This window comes from Lithobates pipiens, unplaced genomic scaffold, assembly GCF_037356315.1.
Source record: "Lithobates pipiens isolate NorthernLeopardFrog02 unplaced genomic scaffold, aLitPip1_a1.2 Scaffold_10, whole genome shotgun sequence".
Taxonomy (NCBI): Eukaryota; Metazoa; Chordata; class Amphibia; order Anura; family Ranidae; genus Lithobates; species Lithobates pipiens.
This window is the reverse complement of record NW_027507686.1, coordinates 16018739-16037275: the sequence shown is the minus strand read 5'-3', so window position 1 is coordinate 16037275 and position 18537 is coordinate 16018739.

Below are 18537 nucleotides of genomic sequence, written 5' to 3'. Positions count from 1 at the left end.
TCTTCCTCCCTCATGTGTGTTCCTAGGCGTACTTATGTACTCACACTGTCCTCCTGGCTCCCACTGCTTCTTAGGTAAGATTGCTTTCAAACTGCCCTGTTGTCAGGATCCTCCCAAGCCAGCCTGAGCTCCAGGCCGAGGCATTTGCCCCCCCCCCAAGATCTGGGGTTCCCCTTGACGGCCACAGACAGTCTCCTCAGCACTTTATCTTCTACCTGACTCCCCTGCTGGGATGACTCATCCATATTTAAGGGGTGGCTCAGCAAACATGCCTGGCCTACTGCCTTGAGGTTTGGCCAAGTTCCCTTAAGCATGCAGGTCAACCCACCTGGTTTTCGCCCACTAACTTCAAGAAATTTCTCCAAACTCCTAGAACCAGGGGGAAGCACCAGAGATCTGCTTGTATAGGTTCATTTTCATGGCAAAGAGGGACTCTGCAATTAATTACAATTCATCTGATCACTCTTCATAACATTCTGGAGTATATGCAAATTGTCATCATGAAAACTGAGGCAGCAGACTGTGAAAAATAATATTTGTGTCATTCTCAAAACGTTTGGCCATGTGATGTGTGTGTGTGTGTGTGTGAATATATAATATATAATATATTATGTGTGTGTGTGTGTGTGTGTATGTAAATATATATAGTGTGTGTGGGGGGGGGGGGGGTGTATCTAGTGGAACCAATTGCTTTCAAAAGTCACCTAATTAGTAAATAGAGTCCACTTGTGTGTAATTTAATCTCAGTATAAATACAGCATTTCCATGAAACCCTCAGAGGTTTGTTAGAGAACCTTAGTGAACAGATAGCATAATGAAGGCCAATGAACACACCAGACAGGTCATGGATGAAGTTTAAAGCAGGGTTAGGTTATAAACAAATATCCTAAGCTTTGAACATCTCATGGAGCTCTGTTCAATCCATCATCCAAAAATGGAAAGAGTATGGCACAATTGCAAACCTACCAAGACATGCCCGTCCACCTAAACTGGCAGAGCTTACACCCAGAGACATTGGCCATAGATATTCGCAGGGTTGGGGTTACAGCGGTCCATAAAAACATGTCGGTGACAGGATTAGTTAGTGGGGAAGTTGGGTGCACAAGGATGATGCTTTAAAAACAAGGCTGCAGAAGTGTATATGTGTGTATGTGTATGTGTATGTGTGTGTATATATATATATATATATATATATATATATATATATATATATATATATATATATATATAAATATAATATTATAGGTCTGCGCATCACAGGGTTATTTTCACACGTACTACATAAAGAAAAAAAAAACAGACCCCCTTTTGCAAAACTAGACACATTTTAATTTCAGCAGCTGGTCGTGTTTTGTGTAGTTGGGTTATCACAGCCTCTGGGTGTCACTGTTGTAATTTGTGTCTTTCTGTTGACGGGCAGACACAGCAGGAAAACTGTGATAAATTATGTTTTTTTTTTCAATAAAGAATGACTATTATCCCAACATTGAAAAATACATAAAATGAAGCATGCTGTATATGCAATATTTGTTTTTACATGTCTGTCTTTCCATTGTAATTTAACAATCTACTGCATATATATACAGTGTGTGTGTGCATATACAGTATATCATTTTTGTATATTTTCTCTTGCTCGCTATACACAGCTGGGGGGAGCATACTGGTAATGCCAGACCTGAGAACATCAGACACTGTCCCCACCTCCCTGGTCCTACTATACTCTGGAGTTGGTGGTGGTCAGTGGTAACGGTCTCTCTCTCTTTTTGGTGGTCAACGTGCCCTCTTTGTTGGTGGTCAGTAGCCAACGTTTGTCTATCAATGGTAGTCAGTGTCCCCCCCCCCCCCCCCCTTCATTGGGGATCAGTATGTTTGGCTTTTTTTGGTGGTCAATATGTTGCCTTTTTTTTGGTGCTCAGTGATTGCTGTCTGTCATTGGTAGTCAGTGTTCACCCTTCATTGGTTATCAATGTGTTTCCTTTATTGGCCATCAATGTGCCCCCTTCATGGGTGGTCAGTGTTCCCCCCCCCCCTTCATTTGTGATCAGTGTATTGTTTTTCATTGGCAGTCAGTCTGCCCCCTTGATTGGTGGTCAATGTGTCTCTTTTGGTGGTGGTCAGTGGTCACTGTTTCTCATGTTGGTCAGTGTTCCCCCTTTATTGGTGGTCAATGTGTCCCTTTTTGTTGGTGGTCAGTGCCCCCTTCATCGGTGTTCAGTGTGTTCCCTTTGTTGGTAGTCCGTGGTTGCTGCCTCTCTATCAATGGTGGTCAGTTTTCCCCTTCATTGGTGGTCAGTTACATAGTTAGTAAGGTTGAATAAAGACACCAGTCCATCCAGTTCAACCTGAGTGAGTGTCTACAATTGTCCCTATCCCTGTACATTGCACACTCACATCTGTCCCTACCCTCAAGGAGCCCACAATCCAAGGTCCCCATTTATATACTAGGGACAATTGTGGCCAGAAGCCAATTAACCTACCTGCATGTCTTTGGAGTGCAGGAGGAAACCAGAGTACCCGGAGGAAACCCACGCAGGCACAGGGAGAACATGCAAACTCCAGGCAGGTAGTGTCGTGGTTGGGATTCGAACCAGTGACCCTTTTTACTGCTAGGCGAGAGTGATAACCTCTACACCACCAAGCAGTGTTCTCCTCCTTCTCATTGGTGGTCAATCTGCCCCTTCGTTGGTGGTCAGAAGTCACTCTCTCTTTTTTTTTTTTTTTTTTTTTGCTGATGGTCAGTGTTTCCTCTTCAATGGTGGCCATTGTGTCCCCATTTTTTTTGATGGTGGTCAATGTGCCTCTTTCATTGGTGGATTACTCAACTTTCGAGAAACTGCAAAGATCCGAAGCAGCTTCCTGCCTTCTCCAGGGAGTTACGCAGGTCGTGTTGGGCATATAAGTAAATTCGTTTAATACAGTAATGGGCATAGCTAACACTGTGCGATGCCTTGCCCTAAGTAACACAAGTTTAAAAGTAAGAAGCAATAAACCCAGCAATCAGTGGTTGTCTATCAGGGAATGTCTGAATTTGGTTGGGGTGACACCTGTGATAAATGGCAGGAAAATTAATACTGTACCAGATCATTTTCGCTGACAGCGTAATATTTATCTGTTATTACATTTAATCTTTTTCTCTGCTGAACACTCTAAATCCAGCATATGTATCCACACCAATTGGTAGATGTTTTGCCTATCTTAATATTCTATATAGGCTAACGTTTTTCTTTTTTTGTCTTTATGAATGTCATTATTAATAAAAATAATAATTGGAATAATTATAGTAATAAAATATCAATATAATAATTCATCCTCCATTCATCATCATCATCTCGTTAAAAATGTAATGTAAATTGAAATTGATAAAATACGTATAATAACCGTAAAATGGTCCACCTTCCTCCCATTCACAAGTCTGTCTTGCTTGGTTGGTTATTTGCCTCTTGTCAGTGCATACACGTATATCAGAGAACGTTATATTGGATGTAGCGTTTCTCTTGTTATTAAATTGAGTGATATAATTGAGTTGGGGGGGGGGGGGGGTGCTGATGTGGGATACATCATCTAGCGGGTGTGGGAATTTGATGCAACAAAATGAGGAATACGGGAACTTAAAGTGATCTTAAATCCTCCAGTATTTCTACCACTTTCAGCCGCTGATTTTAGTTCAATCTTATTTTATTAGGTAAAAAGTCAACATATATATGAGGTTACAAAGTGTACAAGAATTAGGATATATTATACATATCGCATCTAATATAAAAATTTTGTGCCATATTCGTAAATTGAATCTGAAAGTAAACGTCAAGGTATGTCCATAAAATAACATATATCTCATTTGAACAAAGCATACACCACCATCTGCTTTACGGTTGGTGTACACTTGAATAATAACATACTAAGGTATATGATATTTTGTTGGTCGAAGGTGTTTGGATAAAGTATATGCTGCATGGATCACATAAACACTTCGTATCAAGACAAATTGCTAAGGGGCGGTTGCTTGAAGAGCACATACAAATGTCGAGAGGTATTGAGGAAAGAAAAAGGAAGCAGTAAAGCAGAGAAGATGGAAGACCCTCTATCTAGGCTAATCGGCAGGCATGTACTGGCCATTGGGACTACAGGGAGTTTCCCAGTGGGCCGGTTTCAATGACAGTAATTGAAAGTAATGGCTGCGCCGCTCGCCTTCAACTTCACGCAGTGATGTGAGAAAGATGAGAAAAATACGAGGAGAATAAGTGAAAAAGAGGTTAGTGAGGACTCCTTATGTTATGCTACTTATGTTTTTTTTGCACAATTACGTATAGTTTTATATACTGTTTTTGTGCTTGTTTGCAAAATTAAAGTGGGCCGGTCTGGATGAAGTCCAGGGCCAAATTTTTGTCCCAGTCCAGCCCTGCTAATCGGCGGAAGGAACAGGATCTCCTTCGGCCCACGGGATGAACCCCTTAGAACAGCGGAGCATAGACCACGAGGTCCAGGTCTTAGAAAATTCTTCATTTTTATCCACTTTCTTTGCCAACATTCCTTCCAGGTCTCTAATTCGGTCCACCTCAATTGCCCAATCCTCCTAGGAAAGGCACAGTGGCCAACCTCTGGTGTCTGGTTAGCCGCAGCCAAGAAATTACGCGATACAGCTTTCTTTACCAATTTGATTGACTCTGAGAGCATAGATGGAAGGGCTACCTCAGGTGAGGGTGTAATTGATGTTGTCATCAGTCTGCAGTACAAGTCGAAGACTGCCTGCCAGAAGCTCCTTTTTTATAGAAGGTCAAGCCCACTAGATGTGGAGCAAGGTACCCCTGGATTGCAAACATCTCCAGCAGGTGTCTGGGAGCATGGGATTGATATGATGTATGGTTGAAGGACGTCTGTACCATCGGGTCACTAATTTAAACCCTTTTTCTTGGTGCCTGGTAGCTAAAGAAAGTTTATGGGTCAAAATAAAGCCCTTTTGCCAATCCATGGGTGAAATGGAGTGGCCGAGCTCTACTTCCCAGGCAGCAACTGATTTTTTTTTTCACTGAGTATGGAGCTTCCTTATTTTTTATCCTCCCTTGGTTCCAGTTTAAGTTGGTGCTACGACTGCTGTCCCCAGAATTCCTGTTTCAGGGTGGCTCCTGTCTCTTGCAGGGACTAATGCCTCCCTACGCTGTGTGCATCACTAAATGCACAGCCCTGGAGAATGTACCATCCACTGTTATGTCTTCTAAGGCCGCGTACACACGGGCGGACTGTTCGCCCAACTTTGTTCGTCAAACAATCCGACAAACAGTCCGCTCAAAATTTGCATGAACGAACTTGACCACACACGATGAACGAACAGTCCGCTGAAAGCGTGCGCGATGACGTGAACGGCACGTACGACGGGACGAAAAATTTGACGTCCAATACACTGCAATGCAACCTTCGCCGTGTAAATCCTTTCTGAGCATGCGCGAAACTTAGTTTGTCGAACAAGCCTACACACGGGCGGACTGTCCGCTGAAACCAAGTTTCAGCGGACTGCCTTTCGGGAATTCCGAAAAACTTTGTTCGTCAGACTGTCCGCTGAAACTGTCCGCTGAAGCAAAAACACGAGCGGACTGTCCGCTGAAACACTGTTCAGCGGACAAAGTTGGGCGAACAGTCCGCCCGTGTGTACGCGGCCTTACTGTGAAGACCAAAAGTTCAGAGGAGCAGCACTGAGACAGCAGGTACCAGAAGTCGTAAACTGCAAATGCTGGGGGTAACAATGTTCACAAATTGTGATTGTGCCAAAAGGTCTTTGTTCATGTACTTCCTGCTCTGGGGTAACGACCAGTCCCCCCCCCCCCCCCATCCCCATCCCCCATAAATGTACTCCTACGTTGTCAGCCCAACACTAGTGTAGTCAACGAGTAGCTCATGGTGCTCTATTGTCACTAGTGAGAAGCTAGTCCAGTGCATTTATAAAGCTCAAAGATGCTGGAGGACTGGAGGAGATCTGCGACACAAAGATGTGAACGGGGGGGGGCACATGTGAAAGGTGACTATGTGAGAGTACTATTAGCGGGATGGTTGTTGCCCTATTGCAGGGAGTTCATGAACAAAGACCTTCATCGCATGATTGCAGTTTGTTTACACTGTTACCCCAGCATTTGCAGTTTACAACTGTCGATGCTTCTGTCTCTTGCTCTCTCAATGCCATACCTCCCAACATTTGAACTTCAGAATGTGGGGGCATGGCGAAGTGCATAGCAGTGGGAGGGGCTATAGGTATATGGTTATACAAAACCCATCCCGGCTCCATCCATTCCCCCCCCATCCCAGCTCCATCCATTCCACTGATCCCGGCTGTATCCATCCCCCCCCAATCCCAGCTCCATCCATTCCCCTGATCCCATCCCCATCCATTCTCTTGATCCAATCTGGCTCCATCCATTCCCCCGGTCCCATTCCGGCTCCATCCATTCCCCCCCGTCCCATCCTGGCTCCATCCATTCCACTGATCCCGGCTGTATCCATCCCCCAATCCCGGCTCTGTCCATTCCCCTGATCCCGGCTCTATCACCCCCCTGATCCCATTCCATCCCCCATCCATTCTCTTGATCCAATCTGGCTCCATCCATTCCCCCGGTCCCATCCCTGGTCCCATCACGGCTCTATCCATTCCCCCGGTCTCATCCTGGCTCCATCCATTCCCTCGATCCCATCCTGGCTCTATCCACAACCCCAATCCCATCCCGGCTCCATCCACCACCTTGATATCTATCCATTCCCCGTGATCCCATCCCAGCTCCATCCCCCCCCCCCCCCCCCACCCTCTTCCCCAAGCCTCCCTCCTCTGCAAGTCTTACATATAAATCATCAGACCTCAGATTAGCCCCCCCCCCCCATTCTGTCTGAGTGGTGTGCTCATTGTTCTGCTCCCCTCCTCCTCCTCCTCCTCTGTACATGAAAACACAGGAGAAGGAGGAGGGGTGTGTTCAGTGTACTCTACTCTGCACTGTCTGTGTGTCAGAGGCAGCCGGGGAGAGAGGTCAGCTGCCATGCAAAGTGTTTCTCGCGGCATGTGGGAACCAAGACGCCCCACACATGCCACGGTGTTCCTAGAGTCAGCCCTGATGCGCCCAGACTCCCAGGACATGGATCAAATTCCGGGATGGTCCCGGTGAATCAGGGACGGTTGGGAGGTGTGTCAGTATTGATTCTCTGAACCTCTGGTCTTCACAGGAAAGAGATAACAGTGGACAATGCAGTCTCCAGTCAGTCTGTTAGTCTGGAGAGGGAGGAGCAGGGGAATGCATTGCCGTCCTATAATGGTCTATGTTCCCAATAGTCACAACTGAGCACCATGAGCTACTTGTAGACTAGGTTAGGGGCACATGTGAAAGGTAACAAGTGGCCCATGGTGCTTGGTTGAGACTACTAGGAAACTAGTTCAGCAGAGGATGAAAAGGTGTAACCATGCTCCTCCCTCCTCCGAGCTAACAGACTGGAGACTGCACTGTCCACTGTTATCTGTTTTTCCTGTGAAGACCGGAAGTTCAGGGAAGTGGCACAGACAGCACGAGCTAGAAGCATTTAAAGTTGTAAACTGCAAGTGCTGGGGTAACAGTTTTCACAAATTTGTGATCCTGCCAAGAGGTCTTTGTTCTCACATTTTGTCACCCTGTCACATGTGCCCCTAACGTAGTCAACGAGTGGCTCATAGAGATCTATTGTCACTAGTGGAAAGCTAGTCCAATGCAGTGATGTGCAGCCAATGTGCATTTAGAAATGGCAGAAAGAGGTTGGAGAAGATCTGCAGCAAAGTGGTGCAAACAGGATGAGAAAAAAAAAAAAGTGAAATCGTAAAAATGTTTCAGATACTCCTCAAACTAAATGTCATCAAGTTAGTGATAACATCTACTTTAATTCCGCAAATCTGCTTTAATAAAAGATAAACTGTTATTTATACCATTAAAAATCAGTCATGGAGCTTCAATCGAGTGACGGGTACCAGGGGAGTGGAAGGTCTTTTCCACAGTATTGTGATCTCCCTGAGATAATAAATGCCTGGAAGGGTTACATCTACACATTACTTGGCATGCATGCATGCACTTGGTAAAAGATGTATGGTGCATTATATCTGTGTGTGGAACTTTGGCTGTAGAAAGGCAATGCGTTTATAGTACAGGGTGTTGAAATGATTTTATGTTACAGGTAACATTCTACACTATATTGTCAAAAGTATTGGGGCACCTGCCTTTACATGAACTTTAATGGCATCCCAGCCTTAGTCCGTAGGGTTCAATATTGAGTTGGCCCTCCCTTTGCAGCTATAACAGCTTCAACTCTTCTGGGAAGGCCGTCCACAAGGTTTGAGAGGGTGTCTATGGGAATGTTTGACCATACTTCCAGAAGCGCATTTTTGAGGTCAGGCACTGATGTTGGACGAGAAGGCCTGGTGCGCAGTCTCTGCTATAATCTGTCCCAAAGGCAGGGCTGGACTGGGACAGAAATTTGGCCCTGGACTTCATCCAGACAGGCCCACTTACATTTTGAGTGTCCGATCAGCACTCCCTTACATCAGAGTGTCCCATCACCAGCCCCCTTACAACAGTGTCCCATGAGCAGCCACCTTAAGTCAGTGTCCCATGAGCAGCCCCCTTACATCGGGTTGTCCCATGAGCAGCCCCCTTACATCAGAGTGTCCCATGAGCAGCCCCCTTACAACAGTGTTCCATGAGCAGCCCCCTTACATCAGAGTGTCCCATGAGCAGCCCCCTTACGTCAGTGTCCCATGAGCAGCCCCCTTACGTCAGAGTGTCCCATGAGCAGCCCCCTTACGTCAGAGTGTCCCATGAGCAGCCCCCTTACGTCAGAGTGTCCCATGGGCAGCCCCCTTACGTCAGAGTGTCCCATGAGCAGCCCCCTTACGTCAGTGTCCCATGAGCAGCCCCCTTACGTCAGAGTGTCCCATGAGCAGCCCCCTTACGTCAGAGTGTCCCATGAGCAGCCCCCTTACGTCAGAGTGTCCCATCAGCACCCCCCTTACGTCAGAGTGGCCCATCAGCACCCCCTTACATCAGAGTGGCCCATCACCAGCCCCCTTACCTCAGAGTGGCCCACTGAGCCATCGGCCCACCGGGAAACTCCCGGTAGTCCCAATGGCCAGTACATGCCTGCCCAAAGGTGTTCAATCGGGCTGAGGTCAGGACTCTGTGCAGGCCAGCCAAGTTCATCTACCCCAAACTCGCTCATCCATGTCTTTATGGACCCTACATTGCAGGGTGTTGGACTGGGGTGCATTATATTACAGGATGTTGGACTGGGGTGCATTATATTGCAGGGTGTTGGACTAAAGCCCCATACACACTATCAGATTTTCTGCTGATTTTTTTCCTTGAGATTTACCAAAACCATATAATATGAGGTCAAACCTTAGGAGTTTCAATTTGTATGCAATCAGACAGGCCCTTACACTACATGGTTTTGGTAAACCTGAAGGAAAAAATCAGCAGAAAATCTGATAGTGTGTACGGGGCTTTAGGAGCATTATATTGCAGGGTATTGGACTAAGGGGCATTATATTGCAGGGTGTTGGACTAAGGAGCATTACATTACAGGGTGTTGGACTGGGGTGCATTATATTACAGGGTGTTGGAGTAAGGAGCATTATATTGCAGGGTGTTGGACTGGGGTGCATTATATTACAGGGTGTTGGAGTAAGGAGCATTATATTGCAGGGTGTTGGACTGGGGTGCATTATATTACAGAGTGTTGGACTGGGGTGCATTATATTACAGGGTGTTGGACTAAGGAGCATTATACTGCAGGGTGTTGGACTAAGGAGCATTATATTGCAGGGTATTGGACTAAGGAGCATTATACTGCAGGGTGTTGGACTAAGGAGCATTATATTACAGGGTGTTGGACTAAGGAGCATTATATTACAGGGTGTTGGACTAAGGAGCATTATATTACAGGGTGTTGGACTAAGGAGCATTATATTACAGGGTGTTGGACTAAGGAGCATTATATTACAGGGTGTTGGACTAAGGAGCATTGTTTTAGAATGCTGCAAAGGAGTGCATATTATTATAGGATATTGAAATGAGGTGCACTTTCTAACAAGGTGTTGTGCTACTGTGCATTATATTACAAAGTGTTTGCGGTGCATTCGATTACAGGGTGTTGGAATGAGGTTCCCCATGATTAAACTCTGGGGGCGTGGCATGAAACATTGGAGGGCGTGGCCTAGCTTGAGCCCGGACTGAGGCTGTTACACCCAGTGTTAATTTTGTTGACTAAAACGTTATAGTCGACTAAATGAATACTATTTTAGTCTACTAAAATACGACTAAAACAATTGAGATAACTAAAATGGGACTAAAACTAAAATGGCATTTTAGTCAAAAAGACTAAGACTAAAACTAAATTGAAAATTTGACTTCAAAATGAACACTGGTCTGTAGTGCATGTTCATACCTCCAATACCTTAAAAAATAATGTGATATTTTTCACTCCAGCAGTATATAATGAGTTTGGAAATTGTAGAGAAATGTTTAAAGTGGTTGTAAACCCTTACAACACACTTTGACCTACAGGTAAGCCTAGATTAAGGCTTACCTGTAGGTCCAAGAAATATATCCTAAACCTACACGGTTTAGGAGATATTTGCCGAAAGACAGGCACCGCTGTCTACGAAGCATGCGCCTGAGACAGCGGCGCGCAGGCGCACTGAGCGCGGCACCCGTCAACGGCGATATGCCGCATGTGGTGGCTCCCGTGCCGAATGACAGCGGCGGAGCGGCGAGACCCACCGAGAAGATGGATGCACCGGACTACAGGGGACAGCGGTGACTTCGCTGGCTCCTGTGTCAGGTAAGTGACACATAATGGACTACTATCTGATGCGATGCATAGTAGTCCATTATGCTTTGCCTTTGCAGGGAATGAAAGAGGAAGTAAACTCATGAGTGTTTACTTCCTCTTTAAATAATGCATAACAATTTAATTACACCCATTAGATTTTAGATGACTAAAATGAATTTTAGTCCACTAAGATGTCCTGGAGATTTAGTCGACTAAATACGACTAAAACAATTGCAGAAGACTAAAATGGGACTAAAAATAAAATGCCATTTTAGTCCTAAGACTAAGACTAAAACTAAATCAAAATTTTCTGCCAAAATTAACACTTTCCTACTTGGGGTTTGCAGAGATGTGCGGCTCATATAGACCTCTTTTTCCCTGTACATTGGAATGAGGTGCACTATATAAGGTGTTGGACTAGGGTGCATTATATAATTATTACAGGCTGCTCCAATGAGGTGTATAATGATACAAGCTGTTAGAATGGGGTGCATTATTATTATAGGATGTTGGAATTTGGTGCATTTTTATATTGATGGAATGGGGTCCATTATGTTACAGGGTGTTGAAATGTGGAGCATTATATTAGTGCTGAAATGGGGCCCATTCTATTTAGAGGGTGTTAAATTGGGGTCCATTGTATTGCAGGATGTTGGGGTCACAATATATTACAGAAATGGTGCATTACACACACATACACACACACACATACACACACACACATACACATACACATACACATACACACATACACATACACACATACACACACACACACACACACACACACACACACACACACACACACACACACACACACACACACACACACACACACACACACACACACACACACACACACACACATACACATACACATACACATACACATACACATACACACACATACATACACACACATACACACACATACATACACATACATACATACACACACATACATACATACACACACATACACACATACACATACACACACATACACATACACACACATACACATACACACACATACATACATACACACACATACACATACACACACACACACACACACACACACACACACACGTTCAGGAGAGTGGACTGCCGTATACTAGAGCGATGAATTGACGGGGTACAGTATACAGGAACCTGCATGGTGACGTGAAGTGCATTGCAATATCTGACAGTGATTAATTCTCTCATTTTTCAGGTTTATATATATATTTTTTACACTCAGCAAAAAAAAAAAAAAAAAAATCTCTGCAGAGTCTCCCTTGGCTGCGATGTCAAATTCTCTTTGTAAGTCAGAATACCTTTTAATATTTCACGTTCTTCTTTGAAAGATGAAAACAAAATAGAATGAAAGCCGGCACGCTCCTGTGTGTACATCCACAAGTCCTCAGCCTAGGAATTAACCCTTCCCTCTTCTGCAGATCTCTCTATCGCGTATAGATCCTCTTTGAGCATTGATATGGATACAGTTCTGATTTACTGCATCTATATTGGTGGTACCCGAGGACTGATGGACTAAAAGCTTACAATATTGTTTGAAACATTGTTTCCAGTATAGGAATATTTACAGTAGATTTAAACCCTAAGACCCAAGCACGGGTGCGTTGCCCATTCATTTCAACGGGGTGCTATATATACGAGAGATCCAAACAAAAAGTCCCCGCCTCTTTACCAAAAATGTGCCGTACCATGTGGTTTGGTGCACATGAAGATGTGCATGTTTGCAGATGCATGGGGTTGACATTAGGGATAACTGACTTGTGGTGGCCAAGCATTCATAGTGATGTTGGTTTTTGATCCTTCGATGTGGGCTCTTCCTTTTCACTGTGAAGCAGAATTTACCAAGCGTTGGATTATTCACCCACTAATAGGGAACGTGAGCTGAGGTTAGACCGTCCCGGGACAGGATAGTTTGATGTGTTGTCTGAAAACTATTCCTACTCAGGACGAGAGGAACCACAGGTTCAGACATTTGGTGTAACCATAGTGAGAGCATCTCCCCCTGTGCCAGAAGCTGGCTGCCTGAGCAGAGATCAAGGCCCTATGCACTGGGGGGCTAGAGAGAGAGGGAGGACAGCTTGAATCATTGCGGTATACGGGCACTTGCTACAATGGAACGCCGTAGCCGGGAGGACTGAAAACTGGCATTGCACCAAGTCAATCCAGAAGGGATTTGTATAGCGGGACTTTTGTGGCTATATTATTGGGTTGGGGAGAGGGCCTTGTGGCCATAACCTGTTTTGCAGCTACCAGAGACTGAGAGTCTAGAGATTAGAAGCTTAAACCTCATTCTATACCACTGTGTGCAGGTTCCACTGGGACAGTATTCATGCGCACCACTGCTAAGGTCTGGGCCCCAACTTCACCCGGCTTAAAATCCAGAGTATAGGACTGCCTCTTCAGATAAGCTGCTCCAGAAGAACTCCAGTCACTGCCTATAACAAAGGGGCACCACTGCAGTTGATCTGGGCTTTAGTCTAGTCACTCCTAGAGTGCACTCTAGTAATATAGTATACTGGTAGCAGGAATGTTATGCCAATACTGTTTATCATTGATGTGGTTTGTGCTATTGCTCAATGCTGATTTGCAGTTCACCAGATATAGATCTATCTAGCTGCTGAGACCATTAATTTGAATTACTACCATGCAGTAAGTTTCTGGAGAGCTGTGTTACATGTATATTCTATCTTTAGATTTACATATTGCCATCCCCTTTAATTAGTTAAAATATAACATAATGGTTTAATAATGTAGCACCCTGATGTTTAGGCAGGGCTGCCATCAAATTTAGTTGCCAGATGATAGTTGCCTTGGCCAATTATTAGGAGATCAATTGATTGCGATTTATGAATGAAAATAGAATAAAAATTTAAAAATAAATAAATAGGTTTTATATAGAAAATAAAAAATATCTAATAAAATGTAAAAAAAAATCAAATTCTTTCATAAATTTTGAGTAAAGTGTGTATGTGTGTGTATGTATGTATATATAATATAATGTATATATTACTTTTTTTTTTTTTATTTTTTTTTTTTTTTTATGCAGCAATCAACGACTGCGATAGTGCGGTGGGCAATCTGACACTGGGGCATTAGTAGCATACCTCTCAACATTTTGAGATGGAAATGAGGGACACCTACTAGCAAACATATATGTAGGCATAGGACACTGCCACACCAGCTTAAAGGAGACTTAACTGGGGAAAAAAAGGTTAATTAAAACCACAAGGGCTTTTTTTTTACCATTACTATTCCTTTATATTGGCTTTTAAGACTTACACATTTACAAATGCAGCAATTTAGAATTATGATAGGTTTAGCACTGGGAAACACTTTTTTTGAAAGATAAAGTGTATTTTATATACATCTATATAGATCAGACCAAAATGAGGGACACATGTGGAGGAAAGAGGGACATTGCTCCAAATCAGGGACAGTCCCTCGAAATCAAGGACAGTTGGGAGCTATGCAGTAGTGACATTAATACAGTGATCATACTATACACTGTTGCTGTACTAACGATACTGGCTGAGAAGGGGTTAACATCTAGGGCGATCAAGTGGTTAAATATATGCCTAACTGTGTAGTGTGTGTGTGTGTGTGTAATGCTGCTTTTACTATGTGATCCCTAAGTTTCTCATCCCTGCAAAGCAGTGATGAGAAACACAGGGATCATGCTCTGTGGTCTGTGGTGGCTGTCAACACAGAGCTCTAGGCTGTGAATGTACACAGCCGATCAGCATGTCCCGCCCGTCAATCATTGGCCAGGGACATGCTGACAGGTGCGAACCCTAAACCCAGAAGGAGGCCCTCATCCACAGTACATTGTAGGTGTTTACACAACCTCGTGGTTTAGTGCCAGTATTAGGTAGGATAAACAAAATGCCTACTATTGTTTCTAGGCCCTACTTACGGTTACAAACAAAAATACACAGTATGCCGCCTTGACCGTTAGGAGTAGGAGAATTTTTTTTTATTTTAGTATTCTTGGTGGGAGATGATAAAAAAAAATGATACAGCTAAAGTTTTTTTTTTTTTTTTTTTTTTTTTAATTATTTTTTACCATCCATTGTTTCACATTCCCTTTTATTGGTTTCCCTTCTGCTTGAACAAAATTCACAAAAAGGAACCTTGAAACACATCCTGCAAGTTACCAGAAATTATACTATTAAAAGGATGATAAATCTAGATGGAATATCTGCGAAATATTATACGGAGTCCACTTCTTTCTCCACGCGGCCTTTAATAAGGCCAGATTGTGGTTACAATAGAGCGATTCTCCTGTGTGTCAGATACTTGCATGCAGAAGATTTCTCTGTATGGAGCCTGAGCGGGAGAGATAAGCTTCCATTTTTGAATAAAACTCAGAAAAGAAGCATTTATATATATTTCATTCCGTAGCTTCCTTTTTGACCTGTTGGTGACCTTGAAGATGGAAAACTTTTCTTAAAGGGGAATTTCAAATGACATTACGAGGCTTTCAAACCATGCAGAAGGTCCTGAAAGGTCACTTTGTAATGCATCCACAGTTAATTTAAAAAACACTATTGGGAGAGGAAAGAAGCCCTAGATGCAAGGAGCCCCTTGTTTTTTGAATTCTGAATTGTATTTATTAAAAGTGCCAAGTGGTAGGATACTTCTTCTACAGTCTGTGCCCATGCCAACTGGTCTCCATGTGGTGAAGTCACCACACCACTTCAGTTCTGGAGAGAACCCTACTACTGCAAAGTCAATGAAAAATGTCCACTTTACCAAGCCAGTGTCTTGGACATTCCTCATTGACTATTTCTTACGACCATCTCTTGGCAAATGACATTCAAACTATCAATCACTCTTCCCATTCAGGACAAAGTGACAAGTTTCCTTTTGAAGAACCCCACACCTGATAATATTTTCCACACTTCCCTTGTGCCTACTAATCCTTTGGTAATGACTTTCAGGTATGGTAGAGCAGGTGAACGTCTTCCCAGAATGCACTGTTTGGGCCTGATCAGCCAAATTGCCAATCATGTATACTGCCTCCTGATGAGAAGGAAGAAGTTAACCTTTTGGTAAGCTCGGGCACCATCTGATAGGTAGATTGCACTGGGTTAGGCTTCAAAAGAGGAAGGGAGAAATGCAATGAAGGTGTGTTTGGGTGAGTAACAGTGAAAGACTTGTCACTTTGCCCTGAGTGAAGCCTTAAATGGGTAAAGCACAGGTTCACATTGGCATGCCATATGCTTCTACTTGTTCCTCAGCTGCCCATGGAAGCCCTCCACAAAATAGCCATGTTAAGTTTTGACCATGAACTTGTGCACAATGGAAAATTTCGTTTAGTTTCGGTTCGTTGTCATTCATAAAATACATCATTTCGTTCTGTTATATTCGTTCTGTTACTTTAATAAGTTTTCGGATAATTCGTTATTATTCGTAGAGTGTCGAATTCATTCGTTCGTATTCGTTGAAATTCACTATTTATGTATGTATAGACATTCGTGATAATGATTCGTAGTTTGGAAAGTTTGTTTATTGAATCTTTTAACACACACAATGACAACGTCTCTTCTCCTCGACTCAAATACAATACAACACCCTTCTAACTCAGTTCTCAGGAATGCACTTTGCCAGTAATCCATCCTCCGACACAAAATTAATTAGCTGATTGGACTATAAGATTTACTTTGAGCTGACCTTTTTGTTTCATTAGATCTTTAAAGAATTACAGAATCATGTTGAATTCATTAGTTATATTTCTTTCGTATTCGTTGTTATTCGTTATTTTTTATTCAGACATTCGGATGCATTCGAATGTCCAAAAGATGCAAAATTCGGCCGAATTTTGATTAGTTACGAAACGAATTGCACAAGCCTAAAGTTGAGTTGGTGCTTTCTCAGACCTGCCCCAGTAGGACAGCACTCAAGTCTGGTGATAGGCATGGGGAGACTTTTCTTCCACATGCAGTGGCAAAATGGGGCACCAGAGGAGCAAGCAGAAGATGAGTATGGTTTTTCTTTGGCCTCCTAGTTGTATAGTGGACCTTTTTACTTTGGCTATAAACGTTCCACTGCAGTTGGAGGAACTAGCAATTTTCATCTGTTCTCACTTCTCTCCCTTCCCCTCTCCCTTTACAAAACCTTTTAATCACAGGGGAGGGCAATTGTGACTTTAAGTAGAACTATTATAAAACTAGTTTGTTTATGGAATTTTTATCCTGTATACTTATGTCCTGATCTGTGACCTGCCAAGCAGAAAAGCTGCCTCCTTGTGCCATCAAAATGTCTGAAGAAAAAGAAAATCCAGAAAACCTGGATTCGTAATTTTTCTCCAGAATTGCTAAATCCTTGTGTGGGTCCTGAAGCCTGGAGGCTTTGTAGAGTATTGGTGGGATGAAGCCTCCAGCTCTGGGTCAACATTTTGATGGTGAGTGATCAGCATTTGCTGATTGTACATTGTCATCTCAGTCAGCAAGTTAGGCGTTCATTGGGTTTCTCACAAATCAACAGGTATTCTTATTGTGGCATTTTTAAATCGCTGGGATTTGTGCGTTGTGACAAGTCCATGTCAATGTGTCAGAGGAGTCTTGTGTTACCCAGTGATTCTACCCATGCTGATCAAGGGGCTCTTGAAATCTGTTCTGAGTAGAAAAAAAAAAGGACTTTGCAATTTTTTTCCAGGATTGACAAATCCAGGTATGCGTCCTGGTCTCCTGGAGGCTTTGTAGAGTATTAGGTGAGATGAAATCTCCATCCCTGGGTCAACATGTTAAAGATAACCAAACTCTGCTTGTTGTGCAGGTATGTTTCAGGCTTAATTTGAGAACTAGGGTTTCACTGGGTTTCTCAGAAAACAAAAAGGTATTTAGTATTTGCAGCATTTTTAAAGAGCTAAACCATTGGGAAATGTGCATTGTGATAGGTCTATGCCATATCAGTGTCAGAAGAGTTTGGTGTCAAGCCAAGGTTCTTAGCCATACAGGTCAAGGGGCTCTAGGAAATCTGTTCTGAATGGGGAAAACTCCTGGTAGGAGTTCTGGAGCCTGGAGGCGTTGTGGAGTATTGGGTGGAGCCCTGGGTCAACGTTTTGATGGTGACCAGCATCTGCTGATTGTGCACATGCCTTATGGTATGGGAGCTGAGTAGAGTTTGAGGCTTCACCCTCCCAAGGATACTGTCAGGGTGTATAGCAGGTGCACAGACACACATTGGGGGGGGGGTGTCTGTCTACACTAACCAGACCAACATCTGAAGATTCAGCTAGTGCAGAAGCAGTGTGTGAAGACTGTAGTGTCCTGGCCAAATTGCGGGAACTTACCCATTCAATAAAAGTGGGAAAGGCCTTAAACCAATGTTGGAGAATGGAGAGTGCATTGTGTCCTAAAAAGCTCTATGATGTTAGCGAGTGGACTGCATCCTAAAAAAGCTCTACCATGTTGGTGAGTGGGCTGTATCATAAAAAGCTCTACCTTGTTGGCGAATGGACTGCATCCTAAAAATCTCTACCCTGTTGGCGAATGGGTTGCATCCTAAAAAGCTCTACCCTGTTGGCAAGTGGACTGCATACTAAAAAGTTATACCCTGTTGGCAAGTGGACTGCATCCTAAAAAGCTCTATCCTGTTGGCAACTGGACTGCATCCTAAAAAGCTCTATCCTGTTGGCGAGTGGACTGCCTCCTAAAAAGCTCTACCCTGTTGGCAAGTGGACTGCATCCTAAAAAG